The 24,949-nt window shown below is 38.9% G+C and overlaps 1 protein-coding gene and 1 pseudogene across 4 annotated transcripts in view; one reads left to right on the forward strand and one right to left on the reverse strand.

Moving 5' to 3' along the window:
• The window catches only part of p120ctn (adherens junction protein p120), a 914,089-nt gene that overhangs the window by 39,699 nt on the left and 849,441 nt on the right, over window positions 1-24,949 (reverse strand). The window lies entirely within an intron of this gene.
• Window positions 2,661-17,641, forward strand: LOC136864852 (piggyBac transposable element-derived protein 4-like; annotated as a pseudogene).

The following is a 24,949-nucleotide window of genomic DNA, read 5'->3' on the forward strand; positions in this document are numbered from 1 at the left end:
CTACAAGTTACCCTCAAAAAACAATAAAAAATGAAGAGGAGACCATGGCCACATGACCCTTTTAGTCGCCTTCTACGACAGGCAGGGATTACCTGTGAATGAATTCAGCCCCTCCCATCAACAGGGGGTTCAACACATTGTACCAAACCGCAATCCATGTCCGCACTTAGGTTGCCCCTTTTAGTCACCTCTTACGACAGGCAGGGCATACCACGGGTGTATTCTACATGTGCGTGCCCCATCAGCAGGGGTTTAAAGATAGTTTAGCCCGGGAGCTGACTTCATTCTTACAGAATACTGCTGCTCGCAACTGTGAACTCACTGAATTACCTTTGCTGCACCTAGAGTTAACCTATTATACTACCACTCTGGGAGAACACACATCCTAACTACTTGAAGTTTACTGCCTGTTTCAGCTTTGTATCCCCAATCTGACATTCAATTCTCTTGGATTTCTTACTTACTGACATCAATTTAATCTTGGAAAAGCTAATTTTCATACCATACTCATTGCACCTATTTTCAAGTCCCAAGATAACAGACTGCAGGCTTTTGGTACAATCTGCCATTAAGACCAAGTTGTCACCATAGGCCAAAATGCTTACTACATTTTCAGCTAAACGAATCACTCCCTGCTACTTAATACCTTTCTGCAGATGATCCATGCAAACTATGAACAACAAAGGTGAAAACTATATCCTTGTCTAACTCCTGTAAGTACCTTAAACCAAGAACTCATTCTATCATCAATTCTCACTGCAGCCCAATTGTCAACGTAAATGCCTTTGATTGATTTTAATAATCTACACTTAATCCCATACTCCCCCACTACGGCGAATCTCTTTTCCCTAGGTACTCTGTGATATGCCTTCTCCAGAGCTATGAAACATAAACGTATCTATCCCTCCCGTAGCATTTTTCAATTACCTGGCACATACTGAAAATCTGATCCTAACAGCCCCCCCTGTGGTCTGAAACCACACTTGTTTTCATCCAACTTACTCTTAACCACTGATCGCACCTTCCCTTCCAAAATTTCAGTGAACACCTTGCCTAGTATACTGATTAATGAGATACCTCGTTAGTTGTTGCTATCGTTCCTGTTCCCTCTGCTAGAGATAGGTTCAATTCCTGCTTTTGTCCAATCAGAAGGTACCTTGATAACCCTCCATGTTAATCTTATTACTCTGTGAAGCCATTTCATCCCTGTCATACCACTGAATATCACCACTTCAGGTCTAATTTCATCTATCCCTGCTGCTTTATGACGATGGAGTTTATTTACCATCCTTTCCACTTCATCAATCAACTTCATCAACATCATTATCCTCCTCCCCATGACGACTTGGCTGTTCGTGACATCACCAGGAAGATTTCCTTTTACAGTGAAAAGATGTTTAAAATATTCCTTCCACCTATCCAGCGACTCCCTGGGATCTATTATGAGTTCACCTGATTCACCCAAACCACTACTGATTTCATTTTTCCCTCCTCCCCATCTAAGATTCTTTATTACTGTTCAAAAAGGTTTCCCTGCTGCCTGATCTAGTCTTTCCAAGTTATTACCAAAATCTTCCTACAACTTCTCTTTGGATTCAACAACAATCTGTTTCAATCTGTTTCTTTCACCTATGTACAATTCCATGCTTACTGTCCATTGTTTAGAACTTGTCACTAATCATATCTATGTACTTCCGTCTAATTCCTTGTCCTGGAGATTTTCTACCCTTATTCATCTGCAGACAAATTTCACCTTCTCTATCCTAGGCCTAGAGATACTTGGTTCACTACAGATCAGATAATGGTCTGCATCATAAAAAAAAAAAAATCACTGGAAATCACGCACATTCTTAACAGATTTCCTTAATTCAAATTCGGTTATGATATAGTCTATTGTTCACCTAGTACTCCTACCCTCCCATGTGTAGCAGTGAATAGCCTTATGCCTGAAGAATGTATTCATACCTGCTAATCCCATACTAGCACAGAAGTCCAGCAAATGCTCCCCACTCCTATTAGCTTCCCCACATTTACCAATAACCTGTTTGTATCCTTCAGTTCTATTTCTAACTCTTGCACTGAAATTACCCATTAGCACTATCCTAGCCTTGGTGTTGACCGACTATATCACTCAGTGCTTCATAAAACTTGTCAACTTAATCCTCATTTGCACCCTCACACATGGCGAATACACTGAGACAATTCTCATCGTAATTCCTCCAACTGCCAAATCTACCCACATCATTCAGTCATTTATGTGCCATTTTGTGTGCAATAGTATTCCTGATAAAATGTCCTACCCCATACTCTGCCGTTCCGATTTTGACACCCGTCAAGTACTCTTTATAATCTCCTATCTTTTCCTTGTTATCTCTCCTTATTCAAATATTATTAAATGCTAACATATCCAGGTGTAACCTCTTTGCTGACTCAGCCAGTTCTACTTTCTTCCAAAAGCCCCATTAATATTGATAGCTCCCCATCGAATTCAATTTTGTTCACCAAGCTGTATCCTAGGAGTCCATCGCCAGTCAAATGGGAATGGGACTCCGTTACTCCCATAGGCCCTGAGGCTTGCTTAAAGCGTTCTGAGCGAGCTCGGTGAAAATTCTGTGGAAGTAGAGGATGTTTTAGAACAGTGGAGAGGTTCTGACGAAAGTATGTCAGTTTCAGGTGATTTGAGTGATGTGGATGACATCGCTGTATGCAAAGTCCTTGGTTCGGGATCAGATACGAGTGATAGTGAGCAGAATGGTAATGTGCATGTCACGGCTAATACATTTCGATGGGAAAACATGTCTAATTACGTTGGTAAAATAGAACAGTTTATAAGGAACCCAGGACCTCAGAATGAAGCAGTTGGGGAATGTGATGGTGTGAAAGTTTTTTAAGGTGTTCTTTACGGACGAGTTAGTGGAACTAATAGTTTGTAAAACAAATTTATATGCTAACCAAAGTATCCGAACGTACGAATAATGTGAGTCAAGATCAAGCTATCTTTGGTCATTTTAAAATATACACAGGCAAAGACACTGTATTTGAAACAATACACACATCAACAGACACAACAAAAACTTATGTTATAGTTTTATCAGAATGAGGGATTGGAAACCAGTCATGAAGGGCGAGATATACACTGCGATTGCTTTTTATATGCTAATGGGTATAATACAAAAGCCTATGCTAAAAAGCTATTTTTCTAAAAACTCTATTCTGTCTACATCAATTTTTGGGTCTGTTATTTCAATGGATAGATTTGTATCAATTAGTAATTTTATGCATTTCGACAACAAACTTTTTGAAATTTATCTGATTATGTCCTACCTAAGAAATAAGTTCCAGACTTTGTACTTACCAGAACAGAACATTGCAGTTGAAGAGTCACTAATTCTATGGTGGGGTAGGTTGTCTTTTAGGCAATATATACATCTAAAATCCGCAAAATTTGACATAAAATCGTACGAATAATGTGAGTCAAGATCAGGCTATCTTTGGTCATTTTAATATATACACAGGCAAAGACACTGTATTTGAAACAATACACACATCAACAGACACAACAAAAACTTATGTTATAGTTTTATCGCTTGTGGAGCCACTTCTCAACGAAGAATACAGGTTGTGAACGGATAATTTTTATACATCACCTGCTTTGGCTCGTGAGTTAAAATCACTGAAAACTGACTGGGTAGGAACTTTGCACATCAATAGAAAGGACATCCCGAAAGATGTGATCAACACAAAAGTAAAGGAGGAAATTATAGCTTAAATGTAACAAAGGCTTTTCAGTCTGTCAAACATACAGCAAATACAATGTAAATTATAACATCATAAACATACCTGTAAACAACACACTAACATACAAAGAATGACATGTTTCGTCTACAAGAACATCCGCAGATTCTATCAAATCACTTTAAAAACAATCTTATATATGTACAGTATTGTTTACGCAGCGTAAACTTGTCAATGAAAGAGAGTTTAGTGATAACATGAAACAGTAATGACAAAAATAAAAATATATACAAGTATTAATATAATGAAAACTTGCGTACTTATCTAGACTGCCGATGTTAAGTCCATTGTCACCAAGCACTATTTCAGGACTGTGGTCATGGGAAGATTTTGGTGAGGCACGCTGCGCGTGGAGAGGGGAGGGCAAGAATGGAAGGGGCCCTGTAAAGCGATGTGGATCTCTCCTATTGGATGATTGATTGAGTATACTGTACAGTGGGGAGGGGAGGGAGAAGTGGGGCGGAGTGGCTGGGGCACTGTGGAACCTTCCATCAACATTGGAGAGGGGAGAGAGGTTACTGACCTACTCCATGTTAAATGTACTTTTATGTAGTATGGATGAATGCAAAATTAATAATTTAGGTGAATAAAGTAAGGAACGGTATTATTATTATTATTATTATTATTATAAAAACACAGTTATAAAACCGGAAGCTACATATGCAGCAGAAACACTCTTTTACCTGAATAAACAATCAAAGACTGACAGACTTCAGAAAATTGAAAGGAGGATTGGAAGAACCTGTATCAACAAAAAATATCAGAAAGATGGACAGTGGCGGTTAATACCTAACAAAGTCGTGTACAAAGAGCTAGAACCCATTACAGATACTATGCGTAAGAGGAGACTGGGATTCTTTGGACATATCATGAGGATGCAGGACTCGAGACTTCTGAAACAACTAGTACAACACAATCTCGTCTCAAAAAATACCACAACCGGATGTAAATGGATCAGAGAAGTAAGAGAGGATCTGAAGGAAATAGGCCTTACAACAGAAGACACCAAAAATAAGATAAAATTGAATACAAAACTCAAGAATACAAACCTCCGCTTTACCCTTACACAAAACAAACCAACAACACGCACATTTTCAACTGAGGAAAGGGCACGAAGATCGGAGCGTCTGAAGAAGTACTGGGAGGACCGCAAAGCCCGAACAATCCCTTCAAAGAGACCTGAACGACGGACTGACTAAAGTGATCCTATGTGGTCATAAAAGAAGAAGAAGAAGAAGAAAAGCAATTTAATGAGTAGGTGTTGTCAGATATTATGTGAGTAGAGTGAATAGGGGGGAATTATTTAAATGTGTATGCTCATTCAGGTTATTTGCATTAGCATTTTTTGCGACGTAAATTTCTATTACTTCTTTTATATTCAAAGATTTACTTTTATTTTCGAAGTGTAAAATTTTTAGATCAGTGTTGATGTCTGTGAAATGGTGTGAACAGTCGTATATGTGCTCCCTGAAGGCTGAATGCCGATTATATCTGATCGCATTTTGTGTTCTTTGTATCTTGTATGGAAATTACGTTTTGTTTGACCTATGTATGTGGCGTTGCAGTTAGGTTCTTGGCACTTGAGTTCATATACTCCTGACTTTGAGAAAGGGTCCTTTTTGTTTAGGTTGCATTTGCTGATGTGTCTCTGTAGTGTGTTATTCGTTCGAAAGGCTACTTTTAAACCTTGTTTCTTGAAAATGTTAGCTACTTTGTATGTGTTATTGTTAACATAGTTGAGAACCACGTAGTTTTTTTTGTCATGTGTGGTGCTTTCCTGGCGACTTTTCTTATGTTTATTTAACAGTTTATCTACTGTGCCTGGAGGATGGTTGTTTTCTTTCGCGATTTGTTTAATGATTTGCATCTCTTCGTTGAAATCCGTTGCGCTCATTGGTATGGAAATAGCTCTATGTATCATTGTATTCAGTCCTGCTATTTTGCGTGTGTATGGGTTGTTCGAGTTGTTGTCAATTGTGTGCGACGTCTGAGTGGTCTTTCTGTATACTTTGTAAGATAGGTTGTCATTATTCCTGTTGATTGTGATGTCTAAATAGTTTATTTTCTTGTTATTTTCTGGCTCCATTGTGAAGCTGATGGATTTGTGTAATGAATTTAGAGTGTTTAATAACTGGTGTGCATTAGTGATGTCATTATCATATATGCATATGACGTCATCCACGAATCTGCTCCAATGTAAGATTCCTTTTGACAGCTGGCCCATTAAGAAGATGTTTACGAAGTTATTCAGAAAAATGTTTGCTATTATACCTGATAACGGTGAGCCCATGGCTAATCCTTCTTTTTGGCAATAGATTTTGTCATTGAATGCAAAGCAATTTTGGTGTAGTGTTGTTCTAAGAAGGCTAATAATTTCTTTGGTTTCTTGTAGAGAGGTGTTTTCTTTAAGAAGATTTTCGATAATTTTAATGGATTCATCTATTGGTATGTTGGTGTACATGTTAGTGATGTCAAAGGATATCATACGTGTGCTCTCTGTTATTTTAAGTTTATTTAGTTCTTTAATTAGTTCTAAGCTGTTTTTAATTGATCTGTCTCCTTTTTTAGAATTAGGTTCAATTGTTTGCTTAAATTGTAACTTGGCACATCTTTAAAATTTACTATTGGTCTAATGGGACACTGCTCTTTATGTATTTTGGGCAGGGCTCTTAGTGTGGGTAGTTTAGGATTTTTGATGGTGAGGCTTTCTTTTTCTTGTTTTGTGAAAATGAAGTCTGTTTCCTTGATAGCTTGCTTTATTTGGTTTTGAAATTTATTTGTAGGGTCGCGTTATTTTTAGGGTCGCGTTGCAATTCTTGAATACCGTTGTTGTTGATAAATTCTATTGTTTTTTCCTATGTATTCGTCTTTCTTCATTATGACTGTTGTGTTACCTTTATCCGCTTTCGTGATGATAAGGTTGTCGTTTTAAATTTTGTTCTTAACTGTTTTCAAAGCCGAGTATTGAGTTGCGTAATTCGGTTGTTTGGTGGAATTTTCATGTGCGATTATTTTTAGGGCTTCGTTGGTGGCTACGTTTTTTATTATTTCTCTTTTTGCAGAGGGTATTTTGTCGCAAGCAATTTCTACATCAGTGATGAGCTGTTTTATGCTGTTTTCGTTATGACGTTCCTGGCAGTTGAATTTGAGACCTTTCTCTAGCAGATTTATTTCATTCTTTGAAAAGGTAGTGTCTGATCTGTTAATTAGTCTAGGGTGAAAATTCGCGAGTTTGTTGAGCTTAGCGTTTTCTGGATTTTTCTGTTTAATCATTAGGTTATGTATTTTATTGTCAATGACCTTCTGTTTCTGGATTGCTTCCTTTTTAATGTAATTGTGTAAAAAGTTGGAGTAGGACGTCCATTGTGTGTGGTGCCAGAAGTTGCTTAGGTTTAAATGGATGCGTAGAATTTGTTTATTGATTTCCTGTTTCTTTATGTACGTGAATTTGATTTCGTTTCTGATCCACAGTAATTGTGATTGAGATGTTGATATTTTAATGTTATTTAATGTTATTTTGCTTTTACGTCCCACTAACTACTATTTAAGGTCTTCGGAGACGCCGAGGTGCCGGAATTTAGTCCCGCAGGAGTTCTTTTACGTGCCAGTAAATCTACCGACACGGGGCTGTCGTATTTGAGCACCTTCAAATACCACCGGACTGAGCCAGGATCGAACCTGCCATGTTGGGGTTAGAAGGCCAGCGCCTTAACCGTCTGAGCCACTCAGCCCGGCTGTTGATATTTTAGCCGAAGTTGTTGTGGGTTAAGCTTTTTATGGGTATGTACTTAGGAACGAGCTTTAATTCTAGACATTTCTTATTAAATGTAATTGATTTGTCAATGTTCATTGGTCTAACTGCAACGCCACATACATAGGTCAAACAAAACGGAATTTTCATACAAGATACAAAGAACACAAAAACGCGATCAGATATAATTGAATCGTGCAGTCGAGTAAGGAACTAAGTCAAAATCGGCCATTTTCATTTTATTGCCTCATTTACCACACATAACCAAGCCCTATCGTTTGGTAAAGGAAAGAAATAAGTCAGCCTTCTCCTTGTGGGAGAAACTGTGGATGGACATCAGGCATATTGTGAAGAAACGCACTAAGTCGATGACTTAGTGCGTTTCTTCACCACTTGCTATTCATGACTTAGTTCCATTCTTTGCCGCACGTTGCATGCGATGTAGGTATAACAGGGGATATTTCAATTTACGGCGTTGGTACAACACAAAGGACAACATACTGGAGGGAAACAGAAATCGTACGGTACATGGTGGGTTATAGTGTACAGTATTTCAGTTTGTATCTCGGTGGATGACAAAGTGATCTATGTATTACGTTTGAGAATATGACTCCGAAAAGGAAGGCACAGCCTGAGGGCCATTAACATAGTGTTCTGAAACACGCAAGACTCAGAGGACTGGCATATGTGAATAAACGTGGGAGAGTTGTGGAAGGCAAAGAAACCGGTTCTGACTGCAGGTAAGTAAGGAGCTTGAGAAGTATTACTAGGGATTGTTTAGTAAATAATATTCTAACATGCAACCAAACTTTCTACTCTTGTTTTAGATAACAATACGTATGGTACAGATTTATACTTAGTATTAATAATATGTTATTCTTCTAGATGCAGAAAGAAGTGCTTTGAGATTATAAACGAAGAGGCTCGCATGTCCATTCTTTCCAAGTTTCTTCAACTTCCTAGTAAGGATGCACAAGATTTACACTTGCAGCGCCCCATCGAGAAGAATGAAATTAAGACCAGAAGACCGAGGAATGAAAATTCAAAGCAGCGAGCAGCAAGTTTCACTTACTTTGTTATGGATGGCAACAATAGAAAGAAGGTATGCCGTTCAGCTTTTATGAGCATGCATGCCGTCACTTAGAAAAGAGTATTCCGTATCACAATGCTTCTTCTTCATGGAGAAATTCCCAGGGACAAGAGAGGAACCAATCCAAATACCAGAAAGATACCGGAAGATGTCACTAAACTGATATCCGATCATATTCAATCATTCCCTCTGAAACGGACTCATTACGGAGGGAAAGAAGTGCATTACTTAAATGCCCGCTTAACTATTAAAGAAATGCACAACATGTTTGTCACAAAATACCCGGAGTGTGGAGTCAAGTACAGCTTCTAGAGGACTTATTTTGTTGAGAATTACAACTACCGATTCGGACGACCACAGATCGATGTCTGCGGCAAGTGTGAGGAGTTCACAGCTAAACTTAGGAGTCCACATATTTGTGAATCAGCAAAGCGTGCAGCTCAGGCTGAATATGATGTTCATAAAAGAAGAAGCAGGAAATTCTACAGGTCTTTGAAAGAAGTTGCAACACTATGCAGAACAAATGACAAAGTGACAGGCCTTGCCTTTGACTTTATGCAAAATCTGCCCCTGCCACACATACCGGTGCAAGAAGTGTTTTACATGAGACAGTTGTGGGTGAATGTGTTTTGTATTCATGATCTTGCAACGGACAAGTGTGTTGTGTATATGTATCATGAAGGCCAAGGAAAGAAGGGTGCGAATGAAGTTGTTTCTTTCCTGAAAGATTATATAGACGAATTTGTGTCAGAAAATGTTGACCAGTTACACGTTTTCTCTGATGGTTCTCCAGGCCAAAATAAGAACCATACGGTCATAAGACTAATGCTAGGCCTGGCAGCTTCAAATCGATTTAAGGAGATTAGACAGTACTTTCCCGAGAGGGGTCATTCATTCCTACCATGCGACAGGGACTTTGGGCTATTTAAGAAAAACATTAAAAAAGTAGACAGAGTTTATACTATCGAAGAGTATATGGCAATTATTGTAAACAGCAAAGCAAATGTTACAGTTAAGTTAGTAGACTCAAGTGCAGTATTTAATTTTGACAAGTGGTGGCCTGAGTTTTAAAAAAAAGTGACTGTATCAGCTGAAACATCGACAAAAAATACTCCTCGTGCTGGAAAGATTGCATTTTCTCCTTCTTCGTTTAAAGAATACAGATATAGGGCAGAGAAACCAGGAGTTATTGTAGCACTTCCCTTCATAAACAGCATTGTGAAATATACGTTTCATCTTGGGAAAGGTAACTTTTGCACATTTTCCTTGCAACCAATGGCAGCATACAGAGGGTGGGGTTCCAATAAAAGCTGAGAAAATAAAGGACTTGCGTAAACTGTTGAAATATGTTGCGAATGAGGATGCTTTGGCATTTTATTTGGACATTATTTCGCAGCCAATGAATTCCCCTTAGGTTAGTAGTCTCGGTTGTAATACTGTAGTTATTTGGCGCTTCAAGGTCATTTGTATTTGTTTTCCCTGTTTTTTTCTGTTGGATAAACTGTAAACAGTGCTTATGTATTGCATTAAGCTATGTTTAATATATAACAAAGGTTGGTGTAGTTTGTATGAGAGATTTATTCCCAAACTCCAAACTTTTTTCGGTATTATTGGAGAAAGGAACTAAGTCAAAAAAGTTTAAACGGTCATAAAATTTATAAATTTTTGTTGAACATTTTTCTGTTACCTCCATTACATATCTATCACTGATCTAAATATTATATAAAATAATGGGAACTATTCATTGAAGCGTGTCGAAGAAAATCAGTTTTTTTGCTCTCCTGAAAAGTAGCAAAATCTGACTTAGTTCCTTACTCGACTGCACGATTCAATTGGTATTCAGCCTTCGAGGAGCACATATACGACTGTTCACACCATTTCACAGACATCAACACTGATCTAAAAATTTTACACTTCAAAAATAAAAGTAAATCTTTGAATATAAAAGAAGCAATAGAAATTTACATTGCAAAAAATGCTAATGCAAATAACCTGAATGAGCATACACATTTAAATAATTCCCCCCTATTCGCTCTACTCACATAATATCTGACAACACCTACTCATTAAATTACTTTTATAATAATAATAATAATAATAATAATAATAATAATAATAATAATAATAATAATAATACCGTTCCTTACTTTATTCACCTAAATTATTAATTTTGCATTCATCCATACTACATAAAAGTACATTTAACATGGAGTAGGTCAATAACCTCTCTCCCCTCTCCAATGTTGATGGAAGGTTCCACAGCGCCCCAGGCGCTCCGCCCCACTTCTCCCTCCCCTCCCCACTGTACAGTATACTCGATCAATGATCCAATAGGAGAGATCCACATCGCTCTACAGGGTCCCTCCCATTCTTGCCCTCCCCTCTCCAAGCGCAGCGTGCCTCACCAAAATCTTTCCATGACCACAGTCCTGAAATAGTGCTTGGTGATTATATTAATACTTGTATATATTTTTATTTTTGTCATTACTGTTTCATGTTATCACTAAACTCTCTTTCATTGACAAGTTTACGCTACGTAAACAATACTGTACATATATAAGATAGCTTTTAAAGTGATTTGATAGAATCTGAGGATGTTCTTGTAGAACAAAACATGTCATTCTTTGTATGTTAGTGTGTTTTTTACAGGTATGTTTATAGTGTTATAATTTACATTATATTTGCTGTGTGTTTGACAGACTGAAAAGCCTTTGTTACATTTAACTAAGTCAACACTGGAGAACATGGCTTCATTCTTAACAAATTGTAGCTTGGTATTCCAATCAGGTTTCCGTCCTAAAATGGCATGATAAGAAAGATGTCGCAATGATTTCTACATTCCATGGGGCAGAAATTGTCACAAAGAAAACAAAGCGTGATCAGGAAAAAGGAAAGCCTGTTTTGGTTGCCGACTATAATGATCACATCGGTGGAGTCGATCTGAAAGATCAGCTACTTCATGGCTATCTGTTAGAGAGAAAAAAGAGGACCAAGTGGTACATCAAGTTATTCAGGAGGTTAATGAATGTCGCAATTCTAAACGCAATGATCATTTGCCGGAGAAATTCACCTGAAACCAGAATAGATCATTCGAAATTTAGGGTGGATGTCGTCCAGGCACTGCTTGTGGAACATTCAGGTTCATTATTTTGAAAGAAAGGTGCCTGGACGTCATTCTTCAGACAAAAATGTGCCTCGTCTCGCTGAAAGGCATTTCCCTGAGAGAATCTGACCAAATGAGGGAAAGAGTAGGCCAACCAAACGATATGTCGTGTACTACAAACAAAAATTCGGAAAGAGACATTGTTTTTGTGACTCAGGCTGCAAAGCGGGTCTCTGCATTGAGGGATGCTTCAAAATGTTCCACATCAAACTCGACTTTTCAGGTAAGATAGCATCATATTTTTGAAAAAAATGGAGTTTTCTAAACAAGTATGTGAACGTTTTATTGAAATCTGTAGAATAGTACCAAAGATGTGCTACTTTGAATAAAGCTTTGCACAAATCTGAGAAGGTTTGAACACCGCATTCAGAACTCCTCCTGCAGCATAGACACTACCGGGCATTTAAATCCACCGTGCTGAAGGGTTAATATTCATACACCTCGTTTGCCTTCCTTGATTTTTCCTCTATGCAGCATCTACCTTTCCTACAACCACACAACTTCAACATTCTCGCACTTCTCTTTCGGCCATTCTTTCTTAGCTGACTTGCACTTTCTATCTGCTACATTCTTTAGTTGCCTGTATTGTTTCCTGCCCTCCTTATTTTTTTGCATTCTTGTATTTGCGCCATTCCTCAGTCAGGTCTAATATCTCCTGAGTTATCCACTGATTCTTACTTGAACTTATCTTTCTTCCTAACTTTCCTTCAGCAGCCCTATTTAACTCATTCCTCATGAGTGACCACTCTTCATTACAGGTTATTACAATAATATAAACATTTATTATATCCTCCTATTCCATACAGTTTTCATCTGCCGAGATTAATTTTTATTCTACCCAAACATATTTCGACTCCATTTGTGTTGTCCTCAGTGGGTTATTTTAGATTAAAACATTATCAAATATTACTATATTTACGGAGTATATTTCTGAAAATTCATACTTCTTAAAATTATGTAAATAATTCCATTTTTGGAATTATTTAGATAATTTTAATAACTATATATTTTAGCAATATACTCCATAAATATAGAAATATTTTATAATGTTTTCATCTAAAATAACCCACTAAGGATGACTCAAATGTAGTCTAAACATGTTTGGGTACAGTGTTGTGAGTTATAATGTCCATCTTCAATTCCTTCTGTGGTCAAGGTTATGACCTATTAGATGTGTTGATGTGATCCATTGGATATAATTACTTAGTGGCAAAGGTAGTCACCTGAGTATTGGCGGGAAAACCATACTTCATTGGGTTAGGAGGAAATGCCAACCCAGAACCCTGAACATCTGGGGTTGTCCCTCTGCGGTTAACAACCGTAGTTGTAAATAGGAGCTTGCTCCACCCAAGGTTAACTACCTTCGAAAGTCAACCATGGAAAGGTCTTTTAGGAAAAAAATTCCACCGTCCTGTCCAAGAAAGCAGGAGAAGGCTACATCGGATTCGGTGGGTAGCCACCTTGAAGGCATCAACGAGTCGGAGCGTTGGCAATCACCCATTCCTATGCCCGCACATAAGAACAGGATTAAACAAGATCAGATCAACTACATTGCAACTTATAATATTAATTCTCTACTTAAAGCAGGAAAACTAAGGAACATGATGGATGAATTAGATAAACAGAAAATTTTAGTAGCAGGACTCCAGGAGATGAGAAATACTACAGAAGAACCATTTGAATCTCAAGGCTACAGAATTTACAACGGGAAACCTGGACTAAGGGTTATGAAACAATGTCCCCAATTTGGAACTGGGTTTATAGTCAATGTGAAAATAATATATTCGATAATTGATTTTCAAGCCATCTCACCTAGAACTGCAACTTTGAGTTTAAAAGCATCCAACAAAATTTATACCATCATAAATGCCCATGCTCCTACTAATGAAAATAATTTTCTAACAAAGACTAGGAAAGAAGTGGAAAAGTTTTGGGATCTCCTTGACCAAACTGTAAACCAAATAAATATTAACAACGTTAAGTTCCTATTAGGGGACTTCAATGCCCAACTTGGAAGAGAAAAGAAATACCGAGATATCATTGGGAAATGGGCTCCACATAAACATACAAATAAGAATGGTCAAAGACTTGTTGAACTCTGCAGAGAACACAAACTGATCTCAAAGTCCACCTAGTTCAAAAGGAGGCCCAACAAACTTAAAACTTGGAAACATCCTGATTGGAGAAAAGGGGAATGGCAGCTGTAACACGTATTTATGGACAAAACCTTCCACAGAGAAATCTACAATGTTAAAGTATTAAGAGGAGTAGATATAGGTTCAGATCATTACATAGTCAAAATCAAAATTAAGTTCACACCACTAAAAAAGAAACCAAAATGCAATAAACAAAAGAGGAACTTTGATCCACACCAATTAATTAGGAATGATAAATATAGAGAAATCACACAAAACATAAAACTGACAGATAAATTAGAAGAACTGGTTCCAATTCTCAGGCAACAAGCTGAAAATTTAGCCCCACTGAACACATGTAAAAGACATGCCTGGTGGACCTCAGAATGTGACAAAATTCATGAAGAAAGACATCAGGCATGGTTAAAATTTCAAACACACAAAACATAAGAAAGTGCAACCAAACTCAAAAATATCAGGAAAAAGTTCACACAAATTATCAGGAAAACCAAGAGACAGTCGCAGAAAGATCTAATCAACTCAATAGAAGAAAACTACCACAAAACCAATTCCAGAGACTTTTACAAAAAGGTTTGGAAGACAAGTACAAAAAATTTGCCCCTCCCACATTAACCCTTTGGATGCCGACCCATAATAGGGCATCATATGAATAGAATGCCAAGCATGTTTCAATGGATTTTCCATTACTGTATAAAATTTGTTATTTACGCCTCATTTTAAAAGATATGGAAGTAAAATTTGGTATGTGAGCTTGATATACTCCAAGGAATATAAACATGTGAATTGCATTTCAAAAAACAAAATTTTGTGGAATATTGTGCACAAAAATAATATTACTTTTTATTTAAAGAAAGGAAAAATATAATTTGAAATTAATTAGCACATTTTACACTAAATCCAAAGTGACAAAGTGAAGATATTTCATCTTAACTCTTATCGGGGATGATATATACCAATTTATATTGTTAATGTAGGTCTATTTTCCAATTTATAAACTAATTTCCAAAAACATTGAACATGTGGAGAGAAAGACACCAACAGTGTAACCTGTCAACGATTGGATATTTTATGAATTTTGGGAGATTAATAGTAATCATTTGAGAGAACTGTGTCTAATAGCAGTATTTGTTACTACAGAACAGTTCAGAAGATCAGAATAACATACAAAATCAACTAATAGTGTCAGGAATGAAAGTGTAAAGAACAGATTGAAATATTCTATGGGTGGAGCATCAGGATGAGGTAGGCCTACATTTTTGGTCCTGGGATTTGATAAAAATGGTGGGGATGGACAACATTACTTTCAGGGAATATGCATTCAGTCCAAGAATCACCTAATTCACTGTCACTGACATTTTCATTAGCACTGTTACTATAACTCTTTGACGTTCCACGAAATGTTGTAAGCCCATTAGCCAATGGCACGGCTTCATCATCCCTGGTGCGCTATCTGAAGACCCCAAAAACATCATAATCATCACTTTCGCTAAAATTAGAGTCGCTTACATCTTCAAAGCACCCCAAAAGTTCCTCAATTTCTTCTCCCGAATTAGGCCTACGTGAGGACATGCCTTGTTGTGATAAACGTACTATTTACAACTTTACTACGACCTAAATAAATCGCTAAGTAACTATAAATACAGTAGAAATAATAATAAAGTTAATATATTACGATAAGTAACTCAAATGCATCAATTAGAACGTAAAATTATTAAAAACAAATCACAACACGCGGACATAAACAAACAAGGAGGCTGCCATATTGGATCATAGACGTCAAGCGCTCACAGATCATACACTCAAAATCGACGAGTAAACTAGCAAAAATGAAGCTATGTCAGTGCAATCTAATGACATAAGAAGAATTACAAACATTCTACCTTCTTTCTACTTGATTTGTGGCGCAATATAGCGCCTTACAGCATAACTACACGACTTATACGAGGGTGCCGATCGAATCGGCATCCTGGCATTTTTCGTACAGAATGTAAGTGCCGATGCATCGGCACCTTGGCACTGTAAGAGTTAATGCTGAAAAGTGAGGATGGAAAAATGACACATAATGACAACGAAAATGCCGAAATCGTGGCAAAAGCATTCATTAAACTTTTGAATTGTGAAGAACCCCAGGAACGTTTAGCAATTAATACAGACACGCCCATCAAAACCCCGCCTGAACTCATAAACCCCCCAACAATCCAAGAGGTGGAAATAGCACTCAAAGAGTTGAAAAATTATAAGGCATGCGGAGAAGACCAAGTTTTCGCAGAAATGTGGAAATATGCCAGTGATAAATTTCGAACATCCTTACACATGGCCCTAACAAAAATCTGGATAACAGAAAAGTTCCCTGAACATTGGACCACAGCCATAATCCACCCACTCCACAAAAAAAGGAGATAAAAGCAATCCAGATAATTACAGAGGTATCTCTCTCTTAGACTGTACATACAAGATTTTCTCCAGAATCCTATACAGGAGGATCAGAGAGCAACTAGAGGAAGAATTAGGTGAATACCAAGGAGGCTTCAGACCTTGGAGAAGCTGGGCAGAACAAATCATCACTTTAAAATTAGCCATAGCATATTACAAGAAGCAAAACAAACCTCTTGCAATAACCTTCGTGGACTTTAAAAAAGCTTACGACTGTATCCATAGACCTTCAATGTTGAAAATTTTAAGAAATTCTGGACTCCATCCAAAATTAATCAAATTTATAGAACTCGCCTTAACCCCTCAGCGCCGACCTCTATACGTGGTATAGACCCAAACATGGTTTCACATTTACGGCTATAGCGCGAAGAGTTTTGGAGTTATGGGTACGCAAATTGTTTTGTGTCCAAGAAGAAATTTTGGAGTTTATCATTGTAAAATAAGAATTGAAGATCGTTAAAATGTAGTTTTTTTTTTGCAAGAATACATATTTGTCAAGTAAGTCTGAGCCCTAATCTCTGTTTTTATTTTAAGTCTGTTTGCTTCATTCTTTCCCGCAGAATAAAATAAAGAAATCATGATCTGAGTAGTTTGTCTTTTCGCGTGATGTTCTTTGCTCTATTTGTACATTTACAGTGCAGTTTATTTATTATATTTACCTTTATTTCTCGGCTTGTAATATTTTCGTAACTCTCCACGAGCGCTCTGTGCAGGCATCAGTTAGTGCTGCTTTCCGTCATACGATATGAGAACCAGCTGTGAATGGTATATATCACATTTGAAAGACAATGTCTCGACCTTTTATCTGAAATATGTATCGAGTTGGTTTATTTCCTCATAAATGTTATTCCCCTCATTCAGTTTCGTACTGCTGCCTTCGGTCTTGCTGCAGCTTCATCAGTCCGTGTGACGCGCCGCGCTCAATGGATAGCTCCAGCCGTGGTTTGACTGACAGTAACGTGCTTGAAATATTGTATACTTCAGACGAAAGTTTAGTCGGAAGTAGTGGTGACAGTATTACCAGCAGTGATAATGAAATAGATGATTTGGCTGTGGCGGATGCAGTGGTAAATGATGAGAGTGACGATGAGGAGGAACCAGTACTTGGAAATTTCATGTGGGAGATTATGGATAATTATACAGGTCAAAGGGAAGTCTTCAACAGTGAATTCGGACCAAGAGGTGGTGCACAAAATATAAGTGAAATCGTTGAATGTTTTGAAACGTTCTTTGATATTAGTATAGTAGAGTAAATTGTGAAAGAAACTAACAGGTATGTGGCACAATATCAGAAAGCACGTGGAAATCTTTTTTCGTTTCGGTCACCTGTTCGATTCTGGACACAGCTGAAGCAAGCAAGCAAGCAAGCAAGCAAGCAAGCAAGCAAGCAAGCAAGCAAGCAAGCAAGCAAGCAAGCAAGCAAGCAAGCAAGCAAGCAAGCAAGCAAGCAAGCAAGCAAGCAAGCAAGCAAGCAAGCAAGCAAGCAAGCAAGCAAGCAAGCAAGCAAGCAAGCAAGCAAGCAAGCAAGCAAGCAAGCAAGCAAGCAAGCAAGCAAGCAAGCAAGCAAGCAAGCAAGCAAGCAAGCAAGCAAGCAAGCAAGCAAGCAAGCAAGCAAGCAAGCAAGCAAGCAAGCAAGCAAGCAAGCAAGCAAGCAAGCAAGCAAGCAAGCAAGCAAGCAAGCAAGCAAGCAAGCAAGCAAGCAAGCAAGCAAGCAAGCAAGCAAGCAAGCAAGCAAGCAAGCAAGCAAGCAAGCAAGCAAGCAAGCAAGCAAGCAAGCAAGCAAGCAAGCAAGCAAGCAAGCAAGCAAGCAAGCAAGCAAGCAAGCAAGCAAGCAAGCAAGCAAGCAAGCAAGCAAGCAAGCAAGCAAGCAAGCAAGCAAGCAAGCAAGCAAGCAAGCAAGCAAGCAAGCAAGCAAGCAAGCAAGCAAGCAAGCAAGCAAGCAAGCAAGCAAGCAAGCAAGCAAGCAAGCAAGCAAGCAAGCAAGCAAGCAAGCAAGCAAGCAAGCAAGCAAGCAAGCAAGCAAGCAAGCAAGCAAGCAAGCAAGCAAGCAAGCAAGCAAGCAAGCAAGCAAGCAAGCAAGCAAGCAAGCAAGCAAGCAAGCAAGCAAGCAAGCAAGCAAGCAAGCAAGCAAGCAAGCAAGCAAGCAAGCAAGCAAGCAAGCAAGCAAGCAAGCAAGCAAGCAAGCAAGCAAGCAAGCAAGCAAGCAAGCAAGCAAGCAAGCAAGCAAGCAAGCAAGCAAGCAAGCAAGCAAGCAAGCAAGCAAGCAAGCAAGCAAGCAAGCAAGCAAGCAAGCAAGCAAGCAAGCAAGCAAGCAAGCAAGCAAGCAAGCAAGCAAGCAAGCAAGCAAGCAAGCAAGCAAGCAAGCAAGCAAGCAAGCAAGCAAGCAAGCAAGCAAGCAAGCAAGCAAGCAAGCAAGCAAGCAAGCAAGCAAGCAAGCAAGCAAGCAAGCAAGCAAGCAAGCAAGCAAGCAAGCAAGCAAGCAAGCAAGCAAGCAAGCAAGCAAGCAAGCAAGCAAGCAAGCAAGCAAGCAAGCAAGCAAGCAAGCAAGCAAGCAAGCAAGCAAGCAAGCAAGCAAGCAAGCAAGCAAGCAAGCAAGCAAGCAAGCAAGCAAGCAAGCAAGCAAGCAAGCAAGCAAGCAAGCAAGCAAGCAAGCAAGCAAGCAAGCAAGCAAGCAAGCAAGCAAGCAAGCAAGCAAGCAAGCAAGCAAGCAAGCAAGCAAGCAAGCAAGCAAGCAAGCAAGCAAGCAAGCAAGCAAGCAAGCAAGCAAGCAAGCAAGCAAGCAAGCAAGCAAGCAAGCAAGCAAGCAAGCAAGCAAGCAAGCAAGCAAGCAAGCAAGCAAGCAAGCAAGCAAGCAAGCAAGCAAGCAAGCAAGCAAGCAAGCAAGCAAGCAAGCAAGCAAGCAAGCAAGCAAGCAAGCAAGCAAGCAAGCAAGCAAGCAAGCAAGCAAGCAAGCAAGCAAGCAAGCAAGCAAGCAAGCAAGCAAGCAAGCAAGCAAGCAAGCAAGCAAGCAAGCAAGCAAGCAAGCAAGCAAGCAAGCAAGCAAGCAAGCAAGCAAGCAAGCAAGCAAGCAAGCAAGCAAGCAAGCAAGCAAGCAAGCAAGCAAGCAAGCAAGCAAGCAAGCAAGCAAGCAAGCAAGCAAGCAAGCAAGCAAGCAAGCAAGCAAGCAAGCAAGCAAGCAAGCAAGCAAGCAAGCAAGCAAGCAAGCAAGCAAGCAAGCAAGCAAGCAAGCAAGCAAGCAAGCAAGCAAGCAAGCAAGCAAGCAAGCAAGCAAGCAAGCAAGCAAGCAAGCAAGCAAGCAAGCAAGCAAGCAAGCAAGCAAGCAAGCAAGCAAGCAAGCAAGCAAGCAAGCAAGCAAGCAAGCAAGCAAGCAAGCAAGCAAGCAAGCAAGCAAGCAAGCAAGCAAGCAAGCAAGCAAGCAAGCAAGCAAGCAAGCAAGCAAGCAAGCAAGCAAGCAAGCAAGCAAGCAAGCAAGCAAGCAAGCAAGCAAGCAAGCAAGCAAGCAAGCAAGCAAGCAAGCAAGCAAGCAAGCAAGCAAGCAAGCAAGCAAGCAAGCAAGCAAGCAAGCAAGCAAGCAAGCAAGCAAGCAAGCAAGCAAAGCAAGCAAGCAAGCAAGCAAGCAAAGCAAGCAAGCAAGCAAGCAAGCTTTATTTATCCTGCCAAAGTTAGGGATGTACTCCCTTTCTTACATTTAACCAGTCTTAACCTAGAACACTTAATAATAACTACTGATGATAATAATATGATAATATGAACAATAACAACAGTAATAGCATTAACAAAGGTAACCACACTTAAAAAAAGATCATATCATCTATATAATATAAATCGAACGTAGAGTACATTAAGAATATAATTATGAATAATGAGTTCTATAAAAACTACTTAAGAAAAAGTTTAGAAAATATATACATTTCTACAGTACACCAAAATATTGCCTTCAGTTGAGAGGTGAAGAGAAGGATTAGTTAGAAGGAAAAGAAGAAGAAGATCTGTTAAAGGAAGAGGGAAATGTTGATGAGGCGGCGGTAGGAGTAGGTGTTTTCAGGTCATAATTTGATGATTCATGGATGTTTACCTAGTATTTCGACACAGGCATGTTTAAAAGCTAAGCTGCTGGACATGCTTCTGACGTCCACTGGTAAGGGATTCCATTGTCGGGCTGCGGAAACGGTGAATGATTTTGTGTAGATTGCTGTTCTGTGTACAGGAAGGTATAAACACATGGTGCTGCAGGATCGGTTATGGTCTGTGGAGAGGAGCTTCATTCGATCATGGAGATAGGCTGGTTGAGAACTTTTAAGAATAGTATGCAAAAAGCAAAGAGTATGAAGTGTGCGTCCTTCTTGCAGGCAAAACCACTCGAGCTGTGTGTAAGACGGTGTGACATGGTCAGCGTAACGAAGTCCACAGATAAATCTTACACAAGCATTCTGAGCACACTGTAATTTCCTTCCCCAGTCTACTCCTAGGTTGTTGTAAACTATATCGCAATAATCAAAATGAGGTCATGCGAGTGATTCAACAAGAATTTTCTTTAGTTTAAAAGGGAAAGTGAATTTGAATTTACTGAGACAGTGTAGCGTTCCGTATATTTTTCTACACACAGATATAGTTTGGGCAGACCAGGACAGATGTTCGTCAAATATTACACCAAGATTTCTTACATTTTGGCTATACTGTATCGGAGTACCACTTATGGACAACTGTGGTAACGCTGTTCGATTGAGTTTGAAAAGTAATTTAGGGTAACCAATAATTATTGCCTGGGATTTTGATGGGTTTAATTTTAATCCGTGATTTCTGGCCCATATATCAATGGTCATCCAGTCTTCATTCAGGTGACGTGTTTGAGTGTCGGTTTTCGGGTTTGCTGTGTATATATATATCTGTAGGTCATCAGCGTATAAGTGGTATTTACAGTGTTTTAATCCGGAAGATATGCCATTTATATACAAAGAGAAAAATAGGGGGCCCAGTACAGATCCTTGTTGTATTCCTACGTCGATATGCCATTTATATACAAAGAGAAAAATAGGGGGCCCAGTACAGATCCTTGTTGTATTCCTACGTCGACCGTACGCCAATTTGAATATTCATTGCTATTATCAAGTACACACTGCCGGCGACCGGTGAGATAGGATCTGATCCACTGGAGTGCACTCGCTGAGAAATTTAAACTATTTAATTTGGATATAAGTATGTCCCTGTCAACAGTCTTTACTAAAGTCCAACAACGCTAGAACTGTCAGTTGTTTGTTGTCCATAGCTTGCCTTATGTCATCAGTCACATGTGTTAATGCACTGCAAGTGCTGTGTCTCGGTCTAAAGCCGGACTGGTGGATATCAAGAAGATTGTGTTGAATAAGATAGTCGGTAATTTGCTTGTGAACTGTGAATTCTAAAGCTTTTGACAATATGCATAAGATGCTAATCAGTCGATAGTCACCAACGTCCTTCGCCAGTTTTATTTTCGGAAGCGGGCGAACTATGGCCATTTTCCATATTTCTGGATAAGTCCCCTGTTGCAGTGAGTAATTAAAAATATTCACCAATGGATAAATGATGTGGTGGAGAATTTTCATGAGCATTTCATGGCCTATATTATCTACGCCCCTAGCCCTGGTCTTGATGCGTTTTATTGAGTCAATCACTTCTTGCGGTGTGACGTGACTGAAGTAAAATTGATCTCTTTGTGGAGATGGTGTATTATCATATGTATTAATAGTTTTCTCCTTTATGACCGGATTAATTCCCGTTGGCGAAATAAAATGGTCGTTTAATTCATCTACGTTAACATTTAGTTCATCGTTAGATTTCTGGTTATTGATGCCAAAATATTTCATAGATTTCCACATCGTCGAAGGGCGTACGTCAGAACTAATCAAGTTGGGGGCGTAACGTAGTCTAGCGCTTCGAATTTTAGAGTTCGTTTTATTACGCAGTGTTTTATAAGTCTGGTGGTTCACTTCCGTTAGGTAGTGCTTGTATCGTCTATGAGCAGCGTCTCGTTTAGCCATTAAGTGGCGAATTTAGTCATGTATCCACGGTTTAGGAGCTCTGGAACCTTTTCCCGTATGTACTGGGGCGTGCCGATCGTAGAGTTGCGTTACTAGGTTATTAAATGTTGAGACCATTTCCTGTAGATTATTGGCGCGATTTATCTCCATCCACGGCATGGAAAGAGCATCTTCTTCTAATTTATCTGCGTCAATTCGTCTGAGGTCCTTGAATGATAATATTTTCGACCTTGGTTCTGGAGTTTGTAATTGGTAGGACAGGTAGATTAAGCTTGTCTACATACCAAGGGCCTCCAAAACTGTTCAAAATATATCCTATTCTGTGTCATTTGAGTAACAAATTTCAGTCCCTGTACTTACCACAGCAAAATATTGTTATTGATGAAAGTCTGACTCTGTGGAAAGGGCGCCTCTCGTTTCGGCAATACTTGCCACTAAAGGCCTCAAAATTTGGCATGAAAACATTTGAACTGTGTGAGTCAAGTACTGGTTATTTGTGGTGTTTTCTTGTATACACAGGGAAAGGAACTCTCACCGAATCAACTCTTATCACACCAGAAACCCCGAAAACTGCAGCAATTGTCTTGAAATTGTTAGAACCTTTGTTAGGCCGCAGACACACCTTATGGATGGACAATTACTACAATAGTCAGAATTAGCGAGGGTTCTAAAACATCATTCAACAGACTGTGTTGGGACACTGAAACTGAACAGAAAAAACGTTCCCAAGGAAGTAAAAGAATTAAAAAAAATCTTAAGAAGGGGGAAATAATAGCTAGGCATTCTGGGCCTGTCACTGTGCTAAAATGGTGTGACAAAAAAAATGTTACGTTCGTGTCCACATACCACAATGAAGAAACAAAACGTGTTACTAAGAGGGGGAAAGAAACAGTAAAGCCTTTATGCGCGATAGATTACAACTATGGCATGGGGGGGCGTTGATCTCAAGGACCAGTTACTACATATGTTTTTAGTCGAAAGAAAGAGAACAACTAAATGGTATATAAAGCTGTTCAAAAGACTATTGAATGCAACCGTCCTAAATTCTCTAATAATATTCAGACAAGCCACAGGGACGAACATTGAGCAGTTATCTTATCGCATTCAGCTGGTAGAAGGTTTGTCTACAAAATACGCTCGCACGGGCAGGGAACGAAACATTCAAGGCCGGCACGCATCAGATAATACAGTTCCAAGGTTGCAAGAAAGACATTTTATCAGGATATTAGCACCAAAAAGTGAGTAATCCAAATCTCAGAGACGTATCGTGTGTTCAAAACACGGCAAAAAGAAGACGTCGGTGTACTGCTGCCAGGAGTGTGAAGTGGGTCTCTGTCTCGAAGAGTGCTTCGAACTCTATCACACGAAACTCAATTACTAAGGTAATGTGAAAAAATTATGTAATTATCTGCATATACATAGTTCTATCATAAGGAATTCCAAATTTCGTGAATATCATGCTACTCTTATACTTGTAGTAACGCTTTAAGTGAATCAATGTATTTGAGACGCGCGTAGTTGAAATCTCATCCAGCCGCGGGGAAGGAAGCTCTTTAAATAGCTGTGACGCTGAGGGGTTAACCAACACTAAATCAAAAGTCAAGTTCATAGGGGAATTCTCTAGCCAATCATCATAAAAACTGGCTTAAGACAAGGAGATTGCTTCCCACCACTGCTGTTCAACTGCGCCTTGGAATGATGGAATGGTACAAGAGTAACCCAAAGAACATCCGAATTGGAAGACCCAAAGACAACATAAGTTTAAATTGCCTAGGATTTGCCGATGACCTTGCTCTCTTGTCCAACAATATTCAGGAAACCAGACAACAAGTTATATCACTACAGGAAATAGCACAGAAAATTGGTCTTGGAATATCTTTTGAAAAGACAGTAATCATGTTTACTGACAGAAGACTCATAAACAAAATTGCCATAGGAAACCAAGAAATCAAAATTGTAGATAAATTTAAATATCTGGGAGAAATCATAACATATAACCTCAACGAAAAGCCAGCATGGCATAACAGAATAAATAAACTGACCAGAGCACAATATGTCACCAAGAATACCTACAATAAAAAGGCCCTGTCAATAGCACCAGAAATAGCATATGCAAGCGAAACCATCTTCAAAACAACTAACACTGCACAAATAGACAAAGTACTCAAAATAGAGAGAAGAATCATTAGAATGTGCATCAACAAATCATATGAAAAAGATGGACACTGGAGAGTAGCTTCTAATGAAACAGTCTACAAGGAAATAGAACCAGTAATGAGCACAATCAGGAAGAAATGCATTTCAGTTTTTGGACATCTAATCAGGACACAGAGAACAGGATCATCAGGAGAATTTTAGAAAAATTATGCAATAGTAAGTGCAACATTAAGTGGATTACTGAAATCAAGGAAGATATGGATTAACTACAAATTACAGTGGAAGACCTAAGAAACAAAACCGACAAAATCAAGAAACTCACAGACAAGCAAACGAGACTGAAAATCAGAATCAACAGACAATAGGAAGGGTGATTTCCGATGAAGA

The sequence above is a fragment of the Anabrus simplex genome, chromosome 2 (assembly GCF_040414725.1).
Source record: "Anabrus simplex isolate iqAnaSimp1 chromosome 2, ASM4041472v1, whole genome shotgun sequence".
Lineage (NCBI taxonomy): Eukaryota > Metazoa > Arthropoda > Insecta > Orthoptera > Tettigoniidae > Anabrus > Anabrus simplex.